General features: G+C 45.3%; 1 protein-coding gene across 3 annotated transcripts in view; it reads right to left on the bottom strand.

The window, feature by feature from the left end:
- The window catches only part of LOC122407097 (nucleolysin TIAR), a 610,998-nt gene that overhangs the window by 118,848 nt on the left and 466,470 nt on the right, over positions 1-25,680 (bottom strand). The gene's annotated exons all lie outside the window — the stretch shown is intronic.

Below are 25,680 nucleotides of genomic sequence, written 5' to 3'. Positions count from 1 at the left end.
CGGAAAAATCAGCAAAATTTTCTTGCATCATTCCGCTACGAAGTTTGTACACAATAACCCACATCGGTTCGGAGCACGCTTTTTATTTCTTGGCTCACAGAGTTCTGCCTCCTTCAGCAATTTTTCGTGTTTTTCTTGCGTGAACGCGGAGGGGTTGATGGAACAGGGCGCGCGGATATTTTGACGGATATATTTGACGCGGGCTCGTTACGACGACGTACAAAGTGCGATGAACGAACGGCCCGGGAGGCGCACCCTCTCGTTGTGGTAAATCAAAACGTGTCTGTATGCCTGTACTTTGCTCGCGTATCACACCAGCAGCGTACGGAGTATTCTCTCTCACATACACCCAAATCGTCCTTCCTCCTCTTGCTCTCTCTCTCTTTCTCTCCCTCGCTCGGCGCTCTTGCGAGGGTTAATAATGGAATTATGAATCGCGCCGCGGCTGAACTTAATGCGATTACCCCGTAAAACCGGGCGTAAGCGTCTCTCCCGATCAATGCTGCATTACATGACTCAGGATATAGTGCTTTGAGAGGCTTCTCATCGTCTATATTCATTCAAACATATATCTATCGATGCCACGAGTGCTGCAAGGGATTGGAGCTCGGAAAAGGGAGAGCACCGCGGGAAAAAGAGTGAGAGAAAGATGGATCAAACGAGCGGGAGAAAAACGAGGCTTCGGATGACTATGCGATAAAACAAACGATCCATTTTTTCATCCGTCATTAACGCCAAAAAGTAGTGACTCGGCTAATCGAGGAAAATGTGTTCCCCTTCGCTTCTGCGCGTCGATATACGGTATAGATAAGTTCACAATTCCTAATGGGAGTCAGCGTTTGACGTATAACCGTTTCATCCCGGCGTATTTGCCTTCTTGGAGTTGCCAAAGTAATATGTTACAGTCCTTCTCAAGTGAAGATTATTGGATCGCGTTCCTCACCTCCGAGCTCAGCTCAATCTCAGAGATCATCACCCATCAGCCAAAGCTTCTATTGTATTTACCGTAAAGCCAAAGTAACGAGCAGCTACAAGATTTCCTCTGCGATAAAAGAAGAAAAAAACGATAAAGCATACCTGTAAACAGAGTTCACGTTGAGGGAATGAAGAGACTGTTGATAGCGTGTGTTTACCGCAAATAAACAGGGGATTTTGGACGAACAAGCGAGCTGCAAACATAATATATGGATAATACATAATCCGATGTGCATACACACGTATTTGCATCCCTATAATATAGCAGCGCATACACTCCGTCGGGCGAGAGAGGGTGCAGGAACGCTCGGATTTCTAGCTCTCCGCGTTCGTGCCTTGTCTTCTGTACCAACTGTCGTTATAACTACAACACATATTCACTTCTAGCTCCGCGATATACGCATAAACGTTCCTCCCTCTCGCCTATTCCTCTTACAATCCCTCACTCCCAGCACCGATAACACTCTCTTCCATTCTCGCTCCTTCCTCCCCCGATTCCGACGATGTACAACACACGGCCTATCGCCGTTGTAGTTGGCTCGATGGCGTTATTACCCCTGTCGCACAAAGCTTTGATTTTCCGTCCCAATACACACTCCCTCGATTATTTTCCTCAATTAATCTATAATTCGATAAATACCGCCGAGCGATGCCCATCAATTTGCCTGTGGTGATGCCCTAACGTAACCTAACGGATAGTACACCGCCGCACACACAGCATTCCAAATTCCAAGCGGGGCTAACAACCCGTTGTCAAGGTGACGCCTGTTTTTTCCACCACCAATCCAGCCACCGTATTTTCCTGCGCGACAACCTTTTCGTTCGTACTTCAGTCTACTTTTTTCGAAAAATTTCCTATCGATGAATTTCGGTCATTAATCCATTCACGCTCATGAAGACGCTGCTCAATAGTGAGCAAATTCATTGGAGAACCGAAAACCACTCGATCCTTCCGAGGAGAAATTCGCAAAGTTCGAAATTTTTGTGTGACGATATTTTTGTGGAAAATCATTTGTACCAGAACCGTCGAAATGAATTATGAAAATTCATCATATTTACAAAGGAATACGATGAAAAATGAACGTCGAGGTCGAAATTCTCAAGGGTAAAAATGCGTCAATTTTGTCCGGAAGATTTCGCGCATATTCATATGACCTTCGGAATACATGGCACAACTATATAATGCAATTTATGCATACAGCTATATGGCCTTTCGCTCGTGGCCACTGAGTAACTGAGCTGCGGTTACATTTCCAAGTTTGCTTCCCCTCGGGGCTATACTATTACAAGCACGACCGCGGTTTCTGATGTAAGTTAATACTGCGTCGTTCCCGAGAACCGTAGAAGAGCATCTCGCTAGACTCGGAGGCAGTGCTGAAATTGGTATACACTGAAATAGTAAATATTCTCCTGTAACGTCGTCTGGTCTAAATAACCAAGTTATTTTTTAATTCAATTTTCGTTGATCAGCATTCGTTGGAATTTTTCGAAGAGATTATTTCCGAATGACGCTGTTCTAATTGGTCGCACCAAAGGTGGAATTATTCGAATGTTTTCCCTTAAGGCGAAATCAGTTTGATGGAAAATATATTAATAATTTCAATATGGAAATTGCTGAAAATTTGAGAATGCTAAATTTTCGAAGCAAGCTCTCCAGCTGATTTTACATGAATACGTGAAATAAGATAATTTTTTGAAAAAAAAAGTTCATCGATCGCGCTCACCGCTTCATATACGTACACATAAGGTCGTTGGTATAAATAGATACTGATGTTGGTAAGGAAAAATGGAAGTGAGATGGTTGAGACGGAATATAGTCGCCAGAATCGGGTGCGGCAGACAGCGTGCGTTGGAGAAAGGAGAGACGATGCGACTATCCAAGGAATCGTTTCCCAGGCTCTTTTGGATCTCGGACTGTCTTCGCGATCTAGAAAAATCAGTATCTGCAGAATTTTTCTCGACATTGCACCGGAGAATGGGATCGAAGCGAGTAGTATCCACGTCGGGGTGGTAGTCATCCAGTTCATCCGGGTAGAAATGGATGGTGGCGCGGAGGTTGAAATGAGACTGGGCGATGTGTTTCTCGGGGTCAACGACTAACGTTTCTTCCTCTTTTTTACAGAGCCATCGGTGGTTTTTCGTCAGAAAAAAGGGTATATAACTCTGGGGCGCTTTATCCGAGAAGTCATGAAGGTTATACCACGAGGATGGAACTCGAGTCACTGAGATACGATAAAGAGAGAAGGAAAACTGTATCTTGGATCTCTTACTCATGCGTTTTGGTGACTCTAGTCAGCCGCGTCCGATCTGACGACTTTTGAAAAAGGTGAATCGATTGTGCTCCGCTACATCCCATGAGAGAGCAGTACCATCAAAAGAATTTCCGTCTTTTTCCGAGTCTTTGCGCAACCGCGCCCTCCTTCCATTCCTCGTTCTCTCGTTTGTGTCTCGTGTACAAATACATGTACAGCCCACTTTGTGTGCGAACGAACACGTTGGCGACTGTTTTTTCATTGTGAAAACAAATTCGCTTTCGGGACGAATGGTCCTCCAGTCATTGTGTGTACCAGACAATCCCTCTCTTCTCTGCTCCTCCCACCCCCTCCCTCTTTTATACGTCTCTTTTCATCTTTTCCTCATACTGCAGCACGTTTCTAGATCGTAATTCTTCTGTCTTTTTCCTCAATCATTCTCTTTTTCTCTACTTCTCACTTCCGAATCTCCCTCTTTCTTTCTTCATCACCCGGAGATTCTATCCCTGGGCACTCGTCAACCTCGACCTCCAGTAGCATTCGTCAAACCTCTTCTCTTCAACCCCTCTTCCGGTATAGTTATCTCTCTTTCGTGTCCAGCCAGCTTGAGATGAGCTCAGCAATTCCACAGACAGATTCTGATCACCAGGTTTTTTCTTCAAGCTTCCCGGAGCTCACGAAAATCACTAAAAAAAGTGAATGCGCTGTTTTTCTATCGACTGGGCGCGAGGATGAGTTATTCGATATCGCGGACATTTGGAGGATGTTTTACGAGGCTCTAGTAATGACGCCCGAAGACGAATTATTGACCGAAAGAAGGGTCTTCTTCCTACTGGAGGCCACCATTTTCTCCGTGCGAACAACTTGTCAAATAATTTTTTGCGAATCACCTTGGATCAAATGTTTCAACAAAAAGAGCTTTGAATCCTGGCAATCATAATTGGTACGAAATGACATTTTTTTTCAAACATTAGCGATGAAAAATCTTTTCGGGTTCTTCGATCCATCGTCTTGGGCTATTCTCATTTGTATGAAACTTTGAAAATATCAACAACCCAGCGGAAGTACGAACAGCAGAAGTCTCGAGGTGTAAAGTTGAACTCTATCGAGTTGCGGGTTAATAATTCTCTGTGGAGATTGCGTAGACTCGGGAGAACCGGTTAGATGTGGGACAGCACAGTGCCGTGCTCTCGGCAAAGTCGGTCTGATTTGTGCAAACTCCGCGAACAAGCCTTCCTCGCACTCCCGCGGCCCCTCTCGCTATCGGAATGTTGCCGGCCGCGTGCGGACGTATCTCCTTATCCACACAAACGCAGAGGCAGCAGTAGCAGAGCGTCGGTTTCCGTGGTGGTTGTCTAACGCTCAGCTAGGCAACCCTCGTCGGGAGCTACGAGGCGAATCAGAAGCCCGAATTTCATATTCATCGACTTACGGTTAATTACGGTATTGGCCCCCGTAGACGTTGATGGGCCTCGGGGTCGTCACGCCTCCGACGGTTTCCTCGTTGTTTCATCGCTTCCTCGTCTGTTTTGTTGCCGATTCGGGGACGACAACTTTAAGAGGGATTGTGAGCACAGAGGAAGAGGAGAGAACGGCGCGTACGAGCAAACGCTGAGCTTCGGAGGCGATGTATATATTTACGGAGTCGAATGAAACTCCGCTAATACCCCTAACCGAACAGTGGGGTGTAAAAGCTCGAAGGAATTATAGGTATTTTCAGCATCGATGCTGTACGTCGGACAGCAGGATCCTTCATTGTCTCCGAAACATTACTGACTCCCCCCCCTTAAACAGTGATCATTCATGAGCAGAGAAAAAGAGGACGATCGTTAAGCAGAAACTTCGTTCCAGATCTCAACTAACTAACAACTATTTACTTGCAGCTGAAGAGCCTCATACAAGCCCATACAAACATAGACATGTGCTCCATTCGATCGGATTCTCGAGGTAGAAGCACCACGGTGTGGAGCTTTTGTGGCGCGACAACCCGAGCTAATACCTTTTGGGAGGTCTCTCTGCTGAGTAAGCCTGTAAACGCGTCTACATCTTCACATTTATACGCTAGTATGAAGAGAGAGAAAGAGAGAGAGAGAGAGAGTCTGCGAGAATTGGGAACTCGTCGGTCCGAAAGCAGTGCAGAGAGGGATCGCCAGCAAGCGCATCAGATGTGCCTCGAGGCCGTTAAGATTCGGAGAGAGATCGGTCTGTCGATGATGAGGTAACGATCGTTTCCTCTCTCTCTCTCTCCCTCGCGGAGGAATTCTCTCGAGAGATAATATAGTGTCCGTATTTCTGTCAGAGTGTGAAGTAAGGATGCTCCGGATGAAACTCCGCCTCCTCTCAGTGGATACTCCCGTAGTTGCTCTAACTCAGTAGAGTTTACTAGTTTTACTACGTCGTTAAGCTTAAAAAAAACGAGATCGAGATGGCATTCGGTTATTTTACGTTGGTGCACGAGGCGTTGCCTCGCAAGATAAAAGATCCGGAAGATAGGATGATGCGCTTTCGGAGAAATCGGAAGCTCGTTTTACAGGTTATCCCGGAGAGGCGGTGGTAATACCTTTGTCATTTAGCACTCGCCGAATCGCTGCTCTCGATATAAATTTTGACGAGTAAAACAGCACCATTTTCGGCGCCTGAGCTAGTTTCCGGCTCCATCGAATCGACGCTCGGCTACGCGGCTCCCCTATATTTATAGATGCAAGTCGCTGCGAACACGCGAGTACCATTTAATGTATCGCGCAATCGTCCGGACGTGATGAGAACCCGTACGAGGATTCGCTCGAACGAGCAAATCTAATCTTCGCAAACAAAGAGGCAGGCAGGCAGGAAGAGGAAAAAAAAGGTGAAACAACTAAAATGATTGTAGAACGCGTCCTGTATGAACGATAAATAGCGCGGCTGTGTGTGCCCGAGGATTGTTTCATGCATATGAAAGGAACAAAGAGATGGTACATGCGCGTATATACAGATGACCGAAGCGCGCGGTTATACACAGGGTGGATGCTGCCGGTTTCGCTCGGTATGTATGGCCGATCGTGAGCTCAACGCTCTCGCTACAACAGCACCGGCTCACCACTAGTACTAAGCAGACATTTAAATTCAACGACACGTAGCGAAGCTAGCCGCTTTTTTACCATACCTAACTACGGGATAGCAGTGCCATCACCCTTTTCCACACGACTACGAAGTATAGGGCGCACGACTACAGCATGGAAAAATCAGCAGGGAAAAGCCTGACGGCGACACCGTCCCCGTGTGCCGGGTCGATCCGATGCATGTACTATACGCGTCTCTCGATCTTCCTTCCCTTCTTCGCCCTCGTCATTTTTCTCTTTCTGCACATTCCTCTATATAGTTTCGCTCGATTCGAAACGCCAGCATTCCCGAGCAGCACCAACACGCTGCTCCACCTCCTGCTCCTGCCGCTCCTCCCCCGCACTCGACTCCGGTTTAATGATCCGCAAAATCGTGGCCCAATATGCGATAAGTCTATGCGCACTGCTCTCTCGGCTTCGCGGCGGCAGATACCAGCCTGGGCATATATACACCAACGAATATTGAGATACGAGGGAGAAAATAAGTCCGACGTTTCATTGGGGTCGCGAGAAAAAGTTGGCTCTGTAAATTTTAACCCCGATCAAGGAGAAAGGATAGGAGATTTGTGATTTTTCCGAAAGACCCACCCGAGGCTCATAATCTCTTTTACCGTGGATCGGGTTAACTCTTAACGGTTAATTTTACTTCGTTGAACTTTGTCCTCGCGATTATTCGAACGATCTCGCTGTATTATTTATCGATCGGGTGGATCGATGAATTTCATCCAGCGAATGCTTTTTTTCAGAGATTCCTATTGTGACGAAAATCACATGATCGGGATTGGACCAACGCCAATCGAGGCATTTACCCATATCCGGTTAAAAGCTAATATCACCATTTTCATGAATATACTCCCGTATCGACTCGTAACGCGTCGATAACGCCGTTAACGCTCATAAAAAATGAGATAATTACGGACAAATTGATTGTTCAATATTTCTACCTCTCACAAAGCTCGTCGACCAAACGATTATTCGCTTTAATCGATCCAGTAACACAGTAGCAAATGAAAATGATACTCAATCATTGATTTTTCATGACTGAAATTTTCCGCGTTCGCAAATGAAAATGTACCAAATTGTTACGATAATATGATTTATTATTTTTTACCTTCTACGAATGAGAAGAAGCAACATTTGCAATTGAAATCCGGAACACTTTCCATTAACCCTTCACTCCCGATGACCCTTTCAGCGAAAAAAAGGGAAGCTGCTTTTTATACGATTTGTAAACTATTCATAAACCGTGAGAATTCGTATGTATCTGAATAGGAGGAAATTACGAAGTACTAAGTGCTGGGGAAAAAGAGTCGGAGTAACTGCTAAAGGGAAATTGCTCCTCGAGAAAAGTGGGCGAAGGGATGTTTGAAGGAATTATCAGTGGGATCTCGAGAATTTGCAATATTCAAGTGTCGATCTTGTATTTATGAGATGATGATGATGATGATGATGATGATGATGATGATGATGATGATGATAGTTTATTATGCTTTAACAAACTTTTAGGAAAATTTTTAACATGAACAGTTGAAGTAGATTAAGTGCAGCTAATTTGGGATAGAATTATACACGTTTTTTTGTATTCCAAATTAGCTTCCTTTCCTCTACAATAATAGAAAATAAAAATATCAATAATAACAGAATAAGAATACGGATGAAATTTAAGGAAAATATACAAAGCAAACGAAATAAATGCGAGTTGAAGTTAACTCGTATCTGTGTATCATTAGTTAACGATTATATTATTAAGTTGCAAACGTATCCCGATACCAGAATGAGGATAACTAATAAGCAAAGAAGCAAAACTGCAGTGGAAGTAAATTTCGAACTACAGTAGAAACCAAACCAAGATCAACACAAAAATAAATTCAATTTCAGTTTCGGCCTCGGGGCAATGTGATAGACAAACCGGAGGTTACGGTATGCCATTGAATATTACTAAATAATAAAAAAAAAAAAAACAATATTAGAAATATTATTACACAAATCCATCAATTTCCATCTGCCACAAATAAATGTAAAGCTTGGCTTTGAAATTTTCTAGAGTTCACGAGATGCTAAAATGGGAGACAGGTCCAATGGAGCGAGGGGGTCTCGATGAGCCTGTTTGAATTCCGAGAGAACTCAACGCCCCCATTCTCGCTTGAAATTTCGCTCTCAGGGAGTCTTTGATTTTTGTTGTTATTGAATTTCGGAATAATTGATTTTTGGCGTTCCTCGGCCTAAAATGACACGTCAAAGTTGGGAACCTCTGCATAGTTAAATCTTAAACCGGTAGGATGGGGAAGCTGGAGGTCTCGAGAGTTGGGTACAAGAGAGAATTGCGGGGATGGAAAAGCAGAGGGGCGAGAATGCGGCGGTGGAGGGTGGCTAGAGGCCACGGGGCGGAAACGGTCGCCATTTCCTGGTGACGCGAAGACGCTCATTCGACCCTCTTCGTTTCTCCACTCGCTCGCTCGCGTTTTCTCTCTCTCTCTCTCTCTCTCTTTCCAACTCCTTTACTCTTTTCCTCTTACCCTATTTCGTTTTGTGACTACTACCGGAGCTATTCCCATCCACTCTCCTCATTTCGCGTTCTTTGCGTTTTCTCACTCCACACGGGGCGCGGGGGGGAGTGAGCTCTCATCATACGGCTAGGCCAAAATCTTATGCGATCGTGCGGGAATGCTCACAGGGGAGATAATTCGACGGATGATAGGAGGAAGCGGGCGAGGTGAGAAGAGCGTCAGCGAGTGAGAGAGATGCTGAGAACGAGAGAAAAGCTTCTCGCCTATATATGCACTGAATATTTTGGTGATTCGTGACTGAGGCTAGAGAGCATGGCGAGAGGTTGGAGCGGGGAGCTTCGGTAGTAACGTTCCGTCGTCAAAACGGACCGTACGACAGAGACCTCTGTCTTTTTACGGTACACCCTTACAATTTTTTTTTGTTTTCCCGGTGAGTATCCTTTCTGACAGGACAATAAAAAGAAATAGTAATCATAAAGACTGGTCGAAAGAGGAAGAGCGCGTTACCGCGCGGCTTTTACGACCGGAATGTTATCTGATAGAAAACATACTTTTTACTTACATTTGTTCTAGTACGGATAATGGAATGAGAGGAAAAAATCGTCGGATGCGCATCGATCGATCGGTTATTTATATGCCGAAAAGTCCATCGTTGAGCGTTCCGTCGAATTTTTCAGTTGCAAATGCGCGCGGTGAAGCCCGCGGCTCTTCTCCCTCGATTTGTCCGTCCGCCCACCTCGTCTCCATCCACTCTGCATTATCATCCCTTCCCAACACCAAAAACCATTACATACGAATAATATCGTTCCGGATGCAATGGCACGAATTTATCTGGCGAAACGTTGTAAACGATAGAGCAACGGTATAACAGCAGCACCGGCTACTCTCTTTCTCCCCCCCGCCCCTCTCGTCGACTCGTTCTTTCTCTTTCGGGTTCTAGCCACCGGGATATGAACCAGTCGCGGACCATGGGGAGAGAGAGAGAGAGAGAGAGAGAGAGAGAGAGAGAGAGCCACAGCCGCGGATGAAATAAATTATGCACGCGCGTCGCGTACGAGTGCGCACGGATGCTCGCTGCTTTTCACGGGTAACGGCTTAATCGGCGATGGAGAACCTCGAGAGCGCAAGCAAGAGGGCAAACTGCCGGGCTGGATTCTCCGAATCGGTGCGGGAGGGATGAAACAAATGAAACATAAATATATGGATAGACGTATATTAAGAGAAAGACAGAAAAAGAGGAGGTCAGAGCTGGAGAAAGGGGCAAAGCGAGAGAGAGAGAGATAGAGTGGGCCAGAAAACTGAAACGTGGCCAAATCGAAATTAACTCGCGCGTAACAAAGCCGCGGCTGAAATATTAATTACCTGAAAATGAGTGGAATATAGGTCACAGCCGGCGAGTCGTACGGCAACTATAGTTAAAGGGCAAAGCCAGAGTGCACTGCACTCTGTACATCCGTAAAGCGGGAATACGAGAAAAAATGGAGGTAAAAGGGGGCTTGAAATTCAATGCAATTCATGCAAGAGCCACGGGTTAAATTCTCTACATTTCACCTGTGGGGACTAACGCGTAAAGAGTGCTCGGTGTGCGGTCTCACATGCAACGATAACCAGCTCGCCAATAATCCACCGACGAAAAGGTGCGGGCACGCCCATACTTCGAGCCCGCATCCACTTCCTTTTCTCGCTTATAACAAAAATTGTAAAATAAGAAAAACTAACGACTCAAACGTTCGTGAGTTGCTGGGATGCACGGACAAATTTTTTGGATCTTTCAGTTTTTTTCGTCGAGCGCATCTCACTCGGTCCAGACCGAGCTGAAATTGCTTGCTCGTATAATGAGAAATTAACGAGATGACGGGCTGCGGTTGGGTTTGCGAAACTCCCGAGGGGTTAAATCTTGTAAGAGTTGTTTCATCGGATAAAAATATGACGCGGCTTTTTTCTCCAAATAATGTTAGGATAAAGATATTATTTGATCGTTAAGACAATATGCTTTTCAATTAAATGAATATTAATTGAGGAATAATTCAAAAAATTTCCGAATTCAACGCTCCACCTATTTTCCTCTTTCCGACTCCTCGCATTTCTATTCTCATTATTCGCTTATTTATTTTCATCTCATTGATATTCAATCGTGCATCGGTGAAATAGAAATAAATTCATTTTTAACGAATCATTCTTATTCGGGTCACCTCAACGCTGCTAATATTATTGAAAAAGACTTAAAAAATATCGCCAGTATGCAACGCCCAATCGGTCTCGGTTCATGCGTCAAAACATTCCACGCGATCTTGTGCATCGTGTCCACTCTTACTTCTCTCTCGTGTCCCTCGTTCTACTTCTTCCCTCTCTTTTCCTTGCCCCACCTCCTCCACTGTCACTACACTCTCTTTCCTTGTTTGTTTGATTGTTTGTCGAAAGCTGGCAAATATTGGTCGATCCATTTGCTCCGCACGACCGTGGGTGCCTGATCTCTCTTACTCGCTTTTTCCCTCTCTTTCGTTCTCATCGCTGATTTGTACGTATAGAAATTTCACCCGGTGCTCGGTCTCGTTATTGCAAAATGTATTACGCAACTATACCAGCGACTGATGTCTTTGCTTTGTGGTGAACCAATAGTCCAAAAATATTTGAGTTTCATTACTCCGTTGCTCGCATATTCATCGCGATCGTATACTCGAACAAAAAAGAAAAAGCACGACGAACGAAGGAACAAAAATTGTCAGTCGACGCTTGGTTTCAAAAGTCTTTGTTTTAGATTGACATTCTTGCAGTTAATGAGAGTGAGTGAAAAGCGTGAAAGGATTTCTCATGATTATTTGACATGTTGAAAAATGAGGATGACCCCGCATTGATCGTTATGACTCGATGAGAATCAATGATCCAAGAAAGTTTGAAAAACGTGCGCACTGATTAAATGTGTCAAGCACATTTTTCTTTTCCGGTTAATCATATTTTTTCCTTTTCGCAGTATTTCGAGATTGGTGAGGCAGTGGGATGTGAGCCCGAAGTGCCCGGATCCTTTCGGGAAGAATAAACATTCGGTGTAATCAGAAGAAAGGAGACATCTCGGATCCTTTTGGTGCAAGATAGGAGATGCTGAGAAAAGAAGACGCGAGTTAAAACCGAGTGAGGAAAATGACGTTTGGCCGAAGAGAGATCGCCGAATAATAAAAAAAGGCAAAAATGTCCGAGGGAAGGTTCTCTAGGAAATAAAAAATGCTCGCCCGTTGCGAATGTGCTCCGGACTCATTTCCCGGCTACATGCCACGACAGGAGACGTAATAAAAGGGAAAAGCATAGCGGTAAGTCAAATTACGTCGACAAGAATTTATGATACTGATTCGAGGAACGAGAGGAAAATGGGAGCGAGACCATTCTCTGTCTGTATTTCTTTCTCCCTCCATCTTTCTCGCTTTTGTCCAACATCCAATGTGCCATTGCACATGGCCGAGCTTCGAACGGTTGCACATACAGAGACCCTATATTTCTGTCCCTCGATTTACCACCTCGCGACTCGTTCGCACGCAGAAAAGAACGGCTCACCGTGCAATGTATCTCTATCGGGCTTCGAGCACATTCACCTCCCCCCCATCGGTTATCTTTCCTTTCTATCCGTAGCCGGACAGCTCCGACGAAATTAGTTTTTATTTTCATGCCTGGCACTCTCCTCTCGGTTAGAAAATTTTATGAAAAGTGATGAAAATTCATGGCTTCGATCCGTACTCAAAATAAGCAGTGTTTACTTCTGAAGTATTTATGCCAACAGGGGCTCATATTTTAACGATTCATAACAGAATGAAAATAATATTCTCTTCCGGTTAATCAAAAGTGAGGAAGGAAAAAAAACATTCCGTCCAATTTCATTCGACTCGAGCACAATTCTTCTTTTATTTCATTGAAATTCAGTGAAGGAAGAGGAATCTTTCTGGATATATATACGACGAGGAAAAAATATTCATTTTTCTCTCCCTCTCGTTTTCGGAGCTTTAATAGATTCGGGCGAAGAATATTGTTAACCTCTCGAATTTTCTAGGATCGAGGCTTTCGAAAGAATGTTGAGAGAAAAAGACATCGAAACACAACATCGAAACGATATCGAGAGAAATAAAGTGAATGTGTACAGCGGCGAGGCAATGGAAAGTGAAGGAAAAAGAGTCGGAAAGAAAGAGCGGTTACTTACGTGAAGTACTTGAGGAATAAGAAGGAAATGCGGTCGTTAGAGGATACTGGATAGAGGGAGATGGTTTGGGGTGTAGGAAAACGTAAGAAGGATGAAATGAAGTATAGCAGAGGGTGAAATCGGGCCAAGGTTATTCCGTACAATCGTCGTTACAACGACTCCGGTCTTTTCTTCCTCATCGTCGCCGTAGTCGAGACGGGCGATGCTAGACCATCCCCCAAGAGCGGGGCTCTTCTCTCAATTAGTCGTAGACTCTCTGTTCCTCCCATTCAACCTCTCATTTGCCCTCGTCTCTGCTGAATTCGCACCGTTGAACCGCGTCTATATACTGAATTTGGAGACGTCGCCTTCCGCGGTGATGCTGCCGGGCTCTATCATCTCTCGGTTTTCCCCTTTAACTCGTCTTCCCTTTTCCGCTCTATGTTTTAGGCTCCTCGCAGTTCTTCGACCTAAGGAGTTTCTAACAGCAGTTGTGGCATCGACAGAAACGCTCGATCACGCTTTCTCTCTCTCTCTCTCTCTCTCTCGCTTCCTATCTTCCTTCCGGTTTATCAATCTCTTGTCCTTTCTTCTCCGTTTCCCGTTCGCTCTTTCCAGCTCTCTCGCTCTCTTCTCTTCTCATTATCCGACTATCGTCGTATCCCTTTCGCTCTCTCGTCCTCTTTGTCTCTATCGAAGGGGTGACTTGGAATTTCTCTGATCGTTTCCTCGTAGCGTCTATTAGTTCTTGAGGTTCGTCCGTGAAGCCGAAGGAAGGTTTCCGTCTTGCGGTGACTGCAAAACTCTGCTTCGGTCTCTAGCACGCAGCGCGCCGGGGGGATGAAAGAGGAGGGCTGGTAATGTCCAATTGGTAGGAGGATCCCAACTTTCGATCGTGCTTTTGAATCGTAAAGAGGATGGGGAATGAACCAATTTGTTGAAAAAGATCGATAAGAAGATAGCAAAGTCCTGAATGAAGATTGCTATTTGGTTGGGATCCGAATTTTCCTTCATCCGATGCGTCTTTTTTTTAATGACTTTACTCTTGCGCGGGGGATAAGTAAATGGGCGGAATACTTTTCGGAACGAACCTTCGAAACCTGTTGCCTCGTTGAGAAAGTTTATCGCGAAAATTCACCATGAAACAGAACAAGTGTCCAACAACGTGCCAAGATTTGACACATTGAACTTTCGGAAAAGTTATTTCTCAATTCACGATCGTGAAAACAGAAACTTTATCACTGCTTACATAAACATTTATATACATAAATGTATGTGTGTCGGCGATGATACGTCTTTTGTCGTTATCCGTTGTTCGTCCTATTGAATACATATAAACCTCGGTAACTATAGACCAGAGATACATGACGGCGAAGCGAAAAAAGTTTCACCAGCAAGAAAGTTTCGAACGCGGATCTGGTACTACCGGACTCCCGAGTACATACCTATATATGTTTATCCATGAAAAACAGGGCGCACTCTCTCCCAGTCTTTCTCTATCATCCTGGTATATTGGTTCGGAGAGTTTGGTGGGATCGAACAATCATCGAGAAGGCGAACGTGGATGTATAGTAAAGCATCGGATCAGTCGGTCGCACTCGCTACTTTAGGATATCACGTTATTCGATCTCGAGGCAGCCGCTCGAGTGATCCCCAAGAAAATTGGGGTGTACGTGAAGAGGGAACGAGAGAAGAAGAAGAAGAAGAAGAAGAAGAAGAAGGAGAATAGGAAAAAGAAAAATAGCAAGAGGAGAGGACGAAGTGGTGACGGGGGGAGGGAGAGAGGGAAAAACAGTGGGGCCGCTTCGTGTGTGTCCTGCTTCGGGGTCCGTTGTCCGCCGCATTCTCTGGAGGCCATGGGGCAAGAGGTGACATGGGATGATATTAGAGGTCGAGTTGAAACACTCGATAGGAATATGTGAGCGTTGCTGTACGGATCTGGCTCCCTTCGCCTCTCGCATCACGTTTCTTCTCGTTTCTATGCTCTGCGTACTTTCCTTCCAAGTTCCGCGAGTCACACGGGGGAGTTTCTTCGTTGATGCTACCGGGGCATATTCTCCTCTGTCTTTCTTTAACTCCCACTTTCGAGGAGAACTTAGGACGAGAGGGCATCATGCACTTTGTCTCTTTCTCCTTTAGTTCATTCTCATTTGGTATTCCAAAGGACGCCTATGCCTCCCTATCTATTACCCCTCCTCAACTTTCTTCGATCTAGTCGTTTTGCTCTCGTTTTACCGATTTATGGATCCGGTCTCGTGCTCACTCCGGGGTTAGCCTTGTTTGAATTACCCTGCATCGCTGCTGCTGCTGCTGCTTCTACTGCTTCTACCTACCTACCTTTCGCGTCTCTTATCCCAAGCTTCTCCACCTCCTTGCGCGTGCCTTTTGCTCGTAGCGCTCGTGCGAGTGTATGCGAAAGCTCGAGTTCTCTGCCTCCGCGCTCTCGCCTTTCCCCCATTCTTTGTCTCCGTCTTTCCAACTGTTTTCCGAGACAGAGGTCGTCAGCAAAGTTTACCACGCTCCGCTCAACCTGCCTCTTTCTCTTCGTCAGAATATATTCCACAGACAACAGGCCCGTTCCCCCATCGCTCTCACCCCAGCACGTAGCCAGCTCCCACTCGTCCTAATCTCCCGCTGCACAGAATTCACTGATTTCTATGCACCCCCTCGCGAGGGGAGGTGCGCGATGGAGAGGAGCATAGAGAACTCGGCGCCACCGAACACGCGCGCTGCCTGGCCTCGCGGCTTATTTTCATGGTATAACCCCGACCGGAAGTCGGAGAAGGAGGACCGCGTGCGAGGGGCTCGTGCACCACTCCAGCCGGGCACAACAGGCTGTACCAAAGTGAAACTTAACTCACGAGAACAAGTACAGCCCAAGAAATCGTATATAGATAGAGCCTCGTAGGATGTTACGTCAACGGGAATTAACTTGGTGGAAGTCTCGAAGCGACTCTCGCTAGAGGCTTCAACAGCATCGCGCTCAACTATACGCATTTCTACATACTGTTCTTGGGCAATATGCTCTGTAAGTTTGCCCCTCGCGACGGAGTAGAGAATAAGAGGCTAATGAGAGAATAAGGGAGGAGAGCACGGGGAAAGTTAAGAAGAAGAAAAATCAAGTCGTCTGTTTAATCTTTAGTCTGGTAACAATTGGGTCTCGGTTAATCAGCCGCTTGTACGTGCTTCGTAAACTTCTTCAATCGTTACCCCTTATTCCTCTTTCGCCCGATTGTCCGATACGTTCTTTGAACAAGTGTTAGCAATGGGGGGTTGTTATTCGATAGCTTTTTCAACGTGACTAATGGTAGGACGATGGGACATCGAGTCTTGTTATTATCGCTGAAAAGTCGATCCCATCATTGGAGCACCTCTTCTTCGCATCTTCGATTATCGAGACGACGTATTATTATTGCCGGGGTTAACGAGGCTGAAAATAACTCTGGACGACTTAGCTGAGTCGTCGAATGCGCGAGGGACCTTTCACTCGAAAAATCCAGTTTTGTTAGTCTCCGAGTTATTGATAATGCATAATATGCACACACGCTTTTTTTATAGACGTTCGATCCACACGTGGACACGTGTGTGTTCGAAATAGCTGTAGTTAGCGAGAGCCCAACAGCCTGCGCGCTTCGCTCGGGGCAGGAGAGGATGAAAGGAGACAATGTGCCCCCAACATGGAAAATTGCCGGTCTCGTCGGCGCGCGTACTCAACCGAATACCACGGCGATTTCTCTGTCATCGAGTTTGCCTCGCGCTCGTCCGATGGCTCCTCTCGCTTTGTCGATTATCCAACGATCGGGCATTTTAATGGGGTGACGAGACAGCCAGCGAGCCAGAGCGAGAGAGCGGACCGTCCAAATGGTCACGCGGCTTTTCCATCTGCCGATCCACCCATGCAGACACAAACTTCCCTCCGCCTTTTTTTTTTCACATTCGCGTGTGTGGGCACAGAGAGAGGTTGGATAGAGAGAAGCGAGAAGCGGGTTTCGGTGTGGGCGGGGTTGGAGAGAAAGAGCGAGGAAAAAAGGAGCGCCCCGGTACATTTATATGCACTCTGTGTGTACATATATACATATTAATGTATAATCTAGCCGGAGAAGATAGTGGACTGTTGGGTGAAAAGGCGCCCGGGTTATACGTGCGCTTGCACTCTTACTCTCTTTTTGCCTCCCTTTTTGCATCGCTCTCTCTGTTTCTCTCCGTCCCTCTTTCCCTCCCCGCAGGCAAATCCCGCGCGCTTCAACAAATTTCGTTGGAACTGGAATAAAAGTAATTAGAGGCATTCGTGTCGTCCTGTAATTAGCTTGTGTGCGCACTTTCCAGCACGCCAGCACGCTCAGTACAGCGGCTAATGTGATTCTTGTGACAGAGCCCCGTCGTCGTCGTCGTCGTCGTTGTTCTCGTCCAATTTCATGCCGTAGTATCGCACTCAGTTGTACCGACCAAAGCGAGAGGGCGAGGGAATCAAGCTACCAAATGCAGAAGACATGAAACGCCTCTTAAACCTTATCTCACCAAATTCCCTAGGAGTGCCCTCGTCCATAAACTTATGTATTAAAACTTATATACAACGTACACGGGGGGCTCTTGCGACGTTAGTCTCTGTTTGCCCGCGCGTCTTCTCGCATTTGCTTTTTTTTCGTCCATCGTTTTCTCCGAAGATCCCTCCATTTGAGCACTCAAAACGAGAACATTTCGTCATTGCAGGTAATGCTTGTGTTAAAATAAGTGTGCATTTCAGTCACTCCGATTGATATTCTACATCATTCTTACTTGGTATTACGCTTATTATTTATGAATCCATAGAAAAATTAATGCTCGCGGGGACACCGTTAAGCTTAAAGATATGCATTAAATTGTTAGTGTATATAGAGAGATACGTAGGAATTCAAAGGGAAAGTAAGGGAGAGCCAAAAGCAGGCTGAGTTAGGAATAAGAGGGTTGGAAAAACGGAATAAAAGATTCAGAAATACGTGACGAATAAATGTGCTTGAAAGCGCCTGGGTCCATTTAGCCTCTGTATTTTTGTAAAGCACGTTCATGTAGATATGTAATTTCCTTTTACTACTGTAATTCCCTCACCCCATAACTTCTACGAGGACGATAGAATTTCTACGTCCCTGATGCAGTGCATCGTAATACTAAAATTTCAAGCGACTGAGAAACAAGATTATCAACGTTCTGAGTCACGAATTTTCAATTGGATAGTAAAAATATACTCCTTACAGGGATATTTGACGATGCGAGCATACGGCTCGGAACATATTCAGACGCACGTTTGACAGTGTGATTTCTTGGCCCTCTCGTGCACTTTTTCCTTTTTTTTTGTATCTATCGGAAACAAGGTTCTCGACTTTTTCGATCGTGACTCGATATAAAGGATATCGTAAATTCGAATACGATGGCGCTGTGAGGTATGAGGGAAGAGGTTCGATGCGATTTCACGACTCTCCTATGTCTCTTTTTGACGATTTCGTTCTGTATTCTAGTGCCCAAATAATACCTCTTTCAACCATGTTTCAGAGCGAAGGGGCGAGCTTTTTCTTATGTTCCTCGTAAAAAAATTCCCCGACTTTCTCTTTTCCTGCGTCGACGAGAGTTAGATTTATAAATCATTATTAAACGCGGCAGTTCGCTTCGGATTTACATAGAAAAAATACCCCACGTGCGCACCACTCGCACTCTGTTTCTTTCGACGTCGTTAAATTTGTAGAGCTGCTCCCGTAAGGGCACGTGGAAGTTATTTCGTGCCAGAAATGTGTAAATAAACCACGCGACACTATTCATTCTCGCAACCTCCAGAGACAATAATTATTCCCTCTCGACCTCCCTTTCGGCTTATCTTACTGATCCCTTGCACGACGAGCCTCCAATATGCGGGGAACAAAACGGAATTGGGATGTAGGCTTGAGGGTTGATTCTGGAGTATAAATATCGATGGAATTCGACGGGTGCTTGGCTCAAAAGTTCCATTTTTCTTTGATATTCCCATGGTGGTTAATGTTGTTGTTGAAAAAATAATGGATCTGGGATGGGAGTTTGGGGAAAAATAAAAAATCTCGAGAGATTTGTGGTAGGCAAGAATCGTGAAAGGTGCACCACCCTCCAAATTAAATTGTCCGAGTTTTCTTCTCTGTCCTCAAAATTCATATGCATTCTTCAAATCTGTATTTTATAAAGTGCTTCAATCTGTTATTCGATTGAAATTCACGAGACAGAACTGCTCTTCCGTAAATTGAAATTTTCGATCAAAGTCTTTCTCACACGAGGAATTACGAGCTTTTCTCTAACAAAGAAGATTCGAGCGTTATGGACTCCGGAATTAACGACTCTCGACATACAACAGAATACTCTCGGATGACCACGAGACTCGAGACTCGAATTGATCGCTGGCTCATGTTAATGACGATGTTTATCAATAAGGGCTTTTCGCTTACTTGCACCATCATCGTTATATTCGATTTTCAGATAAAAAATGATTGCACGAGGAATGTAGCACACTCTGTTATATGCGATCGAGGGTGGAGGAATAAATAACTCCACATGTACGCGAAGATGCTGTAGGGAGAGAGGAGCCAGCAGCATCACGAGAGGATTAAGTGGCAAAATATCACTCAGACAGGAAAACGGGGTGGCCAAAAAGGAGAAGCATCAAGCCGGGAAGCTTGCAAGCTCGAGCGTCTGAAAAAGAGAACGATGGATCGTACGTGACCGAAACATTCGTAGCTTCCGGCTCTCATATATATACAAAAGTGCAGAATATTGTCTGTCTCTCTTTTTCCCTGCCTGAACTCGAACTCTCATCGTATTCAGTCTCAACCCTCTGGCTCTCGTCGGAGCTTTTTTCTCGAGAGTTCACGGCCGAGAGAAACAAATAACGCGGATAGAACGAGGGAGAAAGAAAGGGGTAAGAACGAGCGCGTTGATGCTCGTAAAGTACCGAATGAATGAAATTTTCCGAGGTACAAATTTCCTATGCTTATTACGAATTTAATGTTGAATGCAAATTGGAAATGAGCTCAATCACGGGTGAGCATATTCCTGCATGACTTCATCTCTTCAAGAAATTCCGCGATCTAATGAGCTCCCGATGTTTCGTTGTTCTTGCGAATATTCGATCCTTGATGTTTCGCAGTCAAGAATATCGTTCGCGTAGATAAAACGATTTTTTCATACCATATTTTTGAAACGAGTTCGAGAAATTTTTAAGATAAATTTGAATAAATAATACGCAAGAGGATTCGCGGAGAGTCGAATGCCGCACGACTGTTCGCTAATTCATAATTACGACAACTTTTAACCTCGCTCGCCCGAATTGTGGGCAGAATCTCATTTCCTTATGGATATGCAGTGTTTTGCACTGTTTCTCTTTCTCCTTTGCACCGGTTAACATTCCTTTCTCATTTTCGCAGCTCTTTCCTTCCTGCCTTGTCCCTCGTTCCACGTACTACACTCTCCTTTCTTTGCCACCGCTCATCGTGGCTGACAGAGTACACGTCGAGCCTAACGAAGAATAACGTAATGCGCTAAATTAACAATTAAGAGGTAACTGGTTTGGTAATTAAGCGAGCGTAGAGAAAATTAAGCGAGAGAGAAGGGCGGGGACGGAGGGAGAAAGAACGAGAGGGATGAAGAGGTTAGGGCTCAGCAGCACGCCGAGCTAAAGCCTGAGTTAAGAAAGCTTTTCACCCTTTCCTCCCACACGCGAAATGCATCGGAGAGATGGCGTTCGTGGCGCCAAGTTAGGTCAGACGAGCGGTGAAACCTTAAAGCGAGCACGACGAAGAAAAGAGCGCGAGTGAGACACGATGAAAAGAAAATGAACGAGGGACGAGGAAGAAAGGGACCGAGGAGGGAGCGCGGGATAATGCTCGTGTTGAAGAAGGCTCGCGCAAACTTGCATGTTTGTCTGCGAGGAGGTTGTTAGTGAAAAACGAAAACTGAGTGGCTCTGACGCTTCTTGCGGTTCGCCAGTATGCGGTCTACGAAAAGGAGGAAAAAAATTGTCACAATAGCGTGCCTCGAATGATGGTTCAGGATCACGTGACTGGGAACAGGACAGTTTCGTTATTTCGAATTTTCATTTATAACTCACAATGTAAATTGGTGTTTCCGACAAATAAATTGATCACTATTCAGAAATAATCGGAAGCTGCAATTCGTATTTTCCTTCCTCATGAATCATTTCATCTCCCTCTTTTTTTTTCTCAAACACACAGGCGTCAAGTGGACATATCGTGAACTTCACTGGCGCGCATTATTATTTCATTTAATTGGCCAGAGAAAGGGATGTGAGATAACACGGAAGAGCTTCATCATTTCTAGCGGGATGCCAGACGAAAGTACAGAGTGACGGATACACGTAGAGATATGTGAGTATGGAACAAAACAACGACAGAGGAGTAGTAGAAAACTCGCACGAAGAAAATAATAGATTGTAGCTGCGGGAACGATCGTTAGGAGACTTCCGACCGTCGACGACAATTCTCCTTCGCTCCCTTTCATCCTCTTTCGACGTGCCTCTTTCTCTTCATCTATCTGGATCTCCGATGGCCTTGTGTGTACTCGCCTCAGTATATACACGAAATACGATAAAACTGTGCAACTTTCAGTGTGCTTTCTTGCCTACTATATCAGTCGTGTGAGTGACGTGTAGGGACAAGGTTAGCTGTGAGTGTGTACACATCTCCACAGCTGATATTTATATACGGGGAATCCCATGCGAGTTCAAAAAACTTTTGTGTCTCTCGATTTTTCTTTCACGAGTCGTAATATTCTTCTCGCGATTCAAGTTTTCTCGAGCGCCCTCAAATACTTGTCGTTCGTAATCTCAAATCTACGATTTTCTTCCGAAATGCATTATTTTATCATCACGGTTGTCTTCGAATTCGTCCTTGAAAAACCCTCCGATCAATATTCCTTCTTGGACTGAGAATCGCCAAACGCAAAAGTGTCAAAGAATAATGAAATACTGCTCACGTCGATCGATTCCTTCTAAATTCACTCATTCCAAATAAATATATATAGCTTACTAGGAATTCCGACTCGTCGCACAAATTTCCACACATTGGCATCGACGTCGCGGTTCCTCCTCCTCCTCTCGCGCTCCACTCCGTCCGTCCCTTCTTCTCTTTCGCGATTAATCTATAATAGTCCAACTCGAGGCTTGACTTTTCTATCCCAGGTTTTGCTAGAGCTCTCGCTCGCAGCAATATAATACCGATGACTCTATAGGTTGGTTGTTGCATCGTGGGAATACGAGGCCAGCTGCCCAGCAACCGATATACAAGGCTCACATGTAGCTTTATGTTCACACGCATACACCAACGAAATTGGCTGCACTTGGTCCGGCCATTTGGTATACGCGCGCGGGGGTCCGAGTTGACGTGAAAAATTTGACGGAAGAAAGACGAAGAGGAACGGAGGTGGCGGGTGTAAGAGCGAGGAAGGAGTAACAGTGCGAGCAGGAGTGTCGTCGTCGTCGACGACGACGTCGGTGTTCTCCAGTCGTCACTGGATCGCTGACTTGGAAGTTAACGAGGTATTGTTTCTGCAATCAAAGCAAGACTCTTTACGAGCGTCCGCGCACTCTGATTTCCTCCTTCTGGGCGTGTAAATCCCCTACAACGTTTTGCCTCCTTCAACTTCATCTACTTCTGTTTTAATTAAGATAACAGTCGCGACGATTTGATCCGGCTTGAATATCCACGACGTTCTATCGGCCCCGATCCTCGATCTCTCCTTTCACGACACTTTGCTACATTTCCTTTTCCACATTTTCCTCTTTCCATTTCTCATCGTTACGATTTAGTGATTTGCTAAAGAAACGATTCTGTGAACATTCGTGTTAATGGTATCCAATTGCACCCTCTGGAAAAAAAATGTTGGAAGCGTCATTTCCCAATGATTCCCATCCAAATCCGAGTGTATTTTTGCAGCCTCGTATTTTTAGCAGGTCCCAAAGGGATCGTCGTCTTTAGGTACTTTTTGCCATTTTTTCATCGGTTGACATAGTTAAATCAATATTTTCCGAAGTCTTGGAACGAAACGTAGCTTCAATTGGTATAGTTTCTAAAAATTGGATGCGTTATTGCATATCGTTAGTTGTACTTTCTCGGTCGACGTACATTTGTAATATGATAGAGTCATAATATATCGTAATTGAAAGAATGAAACCCAAGTTTGCAGTGTCGTGGAGTTTATTTTTCGTTTTTCCAGGAGTGAACCTCGACGTATAAAACGGTGTGGACGTATGTGTAGCGAGGTATCCGTGCCACGTGTTATCAGAGCTTAAAATCGCGGGGTGCCTCCCGTGACTGCAACACGCGGCAAGTGTGCAACGGGCAAGTGCAGCGCATCGATCCTCTCCGTCGTTCAGTAACATGCCATGTACTCGCAGCATATCCGTGCATGCCTTGGTAAAAAGAGAGCGAGTGGCTGATTATGAAAGCAACGAGAGGAGAGTTTAAAAAATCGAAGAAAAAGTGGGAAAAGGGAAGAGTGCCGCCGTGCGCGAGACTGCTAAGGAAAATCGCGAGAGCGGGAGGTTAACGAAAAAAACAAGAAGAAAAAAAGGAACGAGGGAAACAAAAAATGGTAAACGCGTGTTGCATGCTCGCCACTGAGAACTTGGGCTTTTGCTTTTTTCGACGTGAAAAGCATGCACAACGCTACACTTTAAAGGATATTGGTTTGCTCGAGGTAGCGAGGAATTAAGCCGTCGTTAATGATAACGCGCGCGGCCAACATCGTACGTTATTTTTTGAAGCTGATTTGAAAAAGGCTTTCCTCGCTCTACATCGAGAAACGATACGGTCCGAAGATAAAGAAATTGATCTTTGGATCGTATCTTCAATGGAGACGAATAACCCGACTGGGCGCAATTTTTTCGTCGATGCCTTTCGTAACTAATTGCCATCGGATTCGGAGCAACGTGATCGCGATTTATACGCGTCTGGTACGATAATCCTCAAAGCAAAGGGGGACGAGGAGAGGCCGTAGACACCGAGGAATGGAGAGAAGCTTGATTGACGTCGTCTTCGATTGTCGGACCCCGACGCACGGAGCTCTAGGCCAAGCGTCGATCGCGAGGAAGGTCGGCGGCGACCATAAGACGGCGTAGTGTACATATATTTCTGGAATATCGGTCCGGCTTATCCCGGGGATTAAGGCACGCGTCTCTTTCTCGAACACGTTGATTGATTGCGCGGCGATGATCGAGGGGAATCTCAATGCATGGTATCGGCGCTTCTCGCTCGTATACCGATTCGGGAAGGCAAACGCCGATCTGTCAGCGGTCAGATAATGCGACTCGGCAACGATTCTATCGTTGAAACATCAGGATGAGGGAGAAGGAGGAGGATGGGAAGGAATACGCTTGGATGTGGGCCATTATTTATGCCGGAAGAGCAAACAAGAGGCCTTCGTTTCGAATGGGAGCAATGCGATGAGCTGACGAAAATCTTCCTTCTGGGGATTGGATCGTGGAAAGGCGCTTGGCCAGAGCCATCGAACCCCTTCTCTCACGTACACTTTTTTCAGGACTATTCATCCGGTGCTTCGATCTAAATAAAGAGAAGCTTCGCGAATTAAGGAGGGGGCGGCGGCAGGAGGAGGATTAGAAGAAAAAGCATAAAGTTGGGTTAGCTGAGAGGACTATCGTGAGACATATACATATGTGGGTCATCCGTATATATGATAACCCGCATATAACGAAGCTAGTAGGACTACTAACGCGCCTAGTCGCAAGAAGCAAGTTCCGCCGAGGGGTGGTTTCGTGGTGAATTCTTATAAATCAAAACAGACACGCCATCCCCGGCTCTCTATCACACCGGCTCGCAAGTTATTTCCAGACCCGTCTTCAAGCTCCCGTTAACCTACCTACCATCCCCGTTATGTATATGTCCATCTATATCTATGTATACCAGCCCGTAGCTTCTTCTTTTCTTATCCTTTCCTCAATCCCCGTAAGATAAAGCCTCGTTCTTGTGTACATATGGGAACCTCAAGGATGAGCGAAAAAACAACGAACACAAGAACAAGTAATGCCACTGAGAATAGAAAAAGTCTTCGGAACCTAGCACTTTCAGAATGAATCATGGGTCTCGCACCAGTATTTGTGCAAGGACATTTGTATGATATTTATCTCGCATTTCACTATTCCGGTGCTTCACGTTTTTTCTCTTTTTTTTCAAATAGCATTCGAATTGCTTTTCCTTTTCGAGTAATAACACGCTGGACGGAAAAACGGTTGTATTTTTGAAACTGCAGATGTTATCGTTCGGCGGTGTTTACATTTGAATGTCTCTGTTCCACATTGGTCGCTGCACGGTTCTCGAAAATAGACGATCATCGGTTCTTTCGTCAATGAGAGCTTTTGTCAAATCTTGTACAATTTCGTTGTCGAGCGAATCAATGATATTTCTGAGGCGGTCGAGTTTGTATGGAGGATCGAACCGGGGATGGCTCGAGATTTTCAGTGAATGGGGGAACACTCCGTTCGGCTTTGTCGCGCGATCGTGAAAGCCTTGAATATGCAAATATTCGTTGCATTCGACGATTTGATTACGTGTGTTTAGGAGAAGTGCGAGTTGGGGCGAACGAGGGAGAGAGAGAGAAGAGTCTCGTGAACGTTAAAAATAGGATATTCTCACGTGGCTCTTGTGTTCCGTATGGAACAAGCT

The sequence above is a fragment of the Venturia canescens genome, chromosome 2, assembly GCF_019457755.1.
Source record: "Venturia canescens isolate UGA chromosome 2, ASM1945775v1, whole genome shotgun sequence".
Classification (NCBI taxonomy): domain Eukaryota; kingdom Metazoa; phylum Arthropoda; class Insecta; order Hymenoptera; family Ichneumonidae; genus Venturia; species Venturia canescens.
Note: the sequence above shows the minus strand (reverse complement) of the source record. Positions and strands in the feature narration are given on the sequence as shown.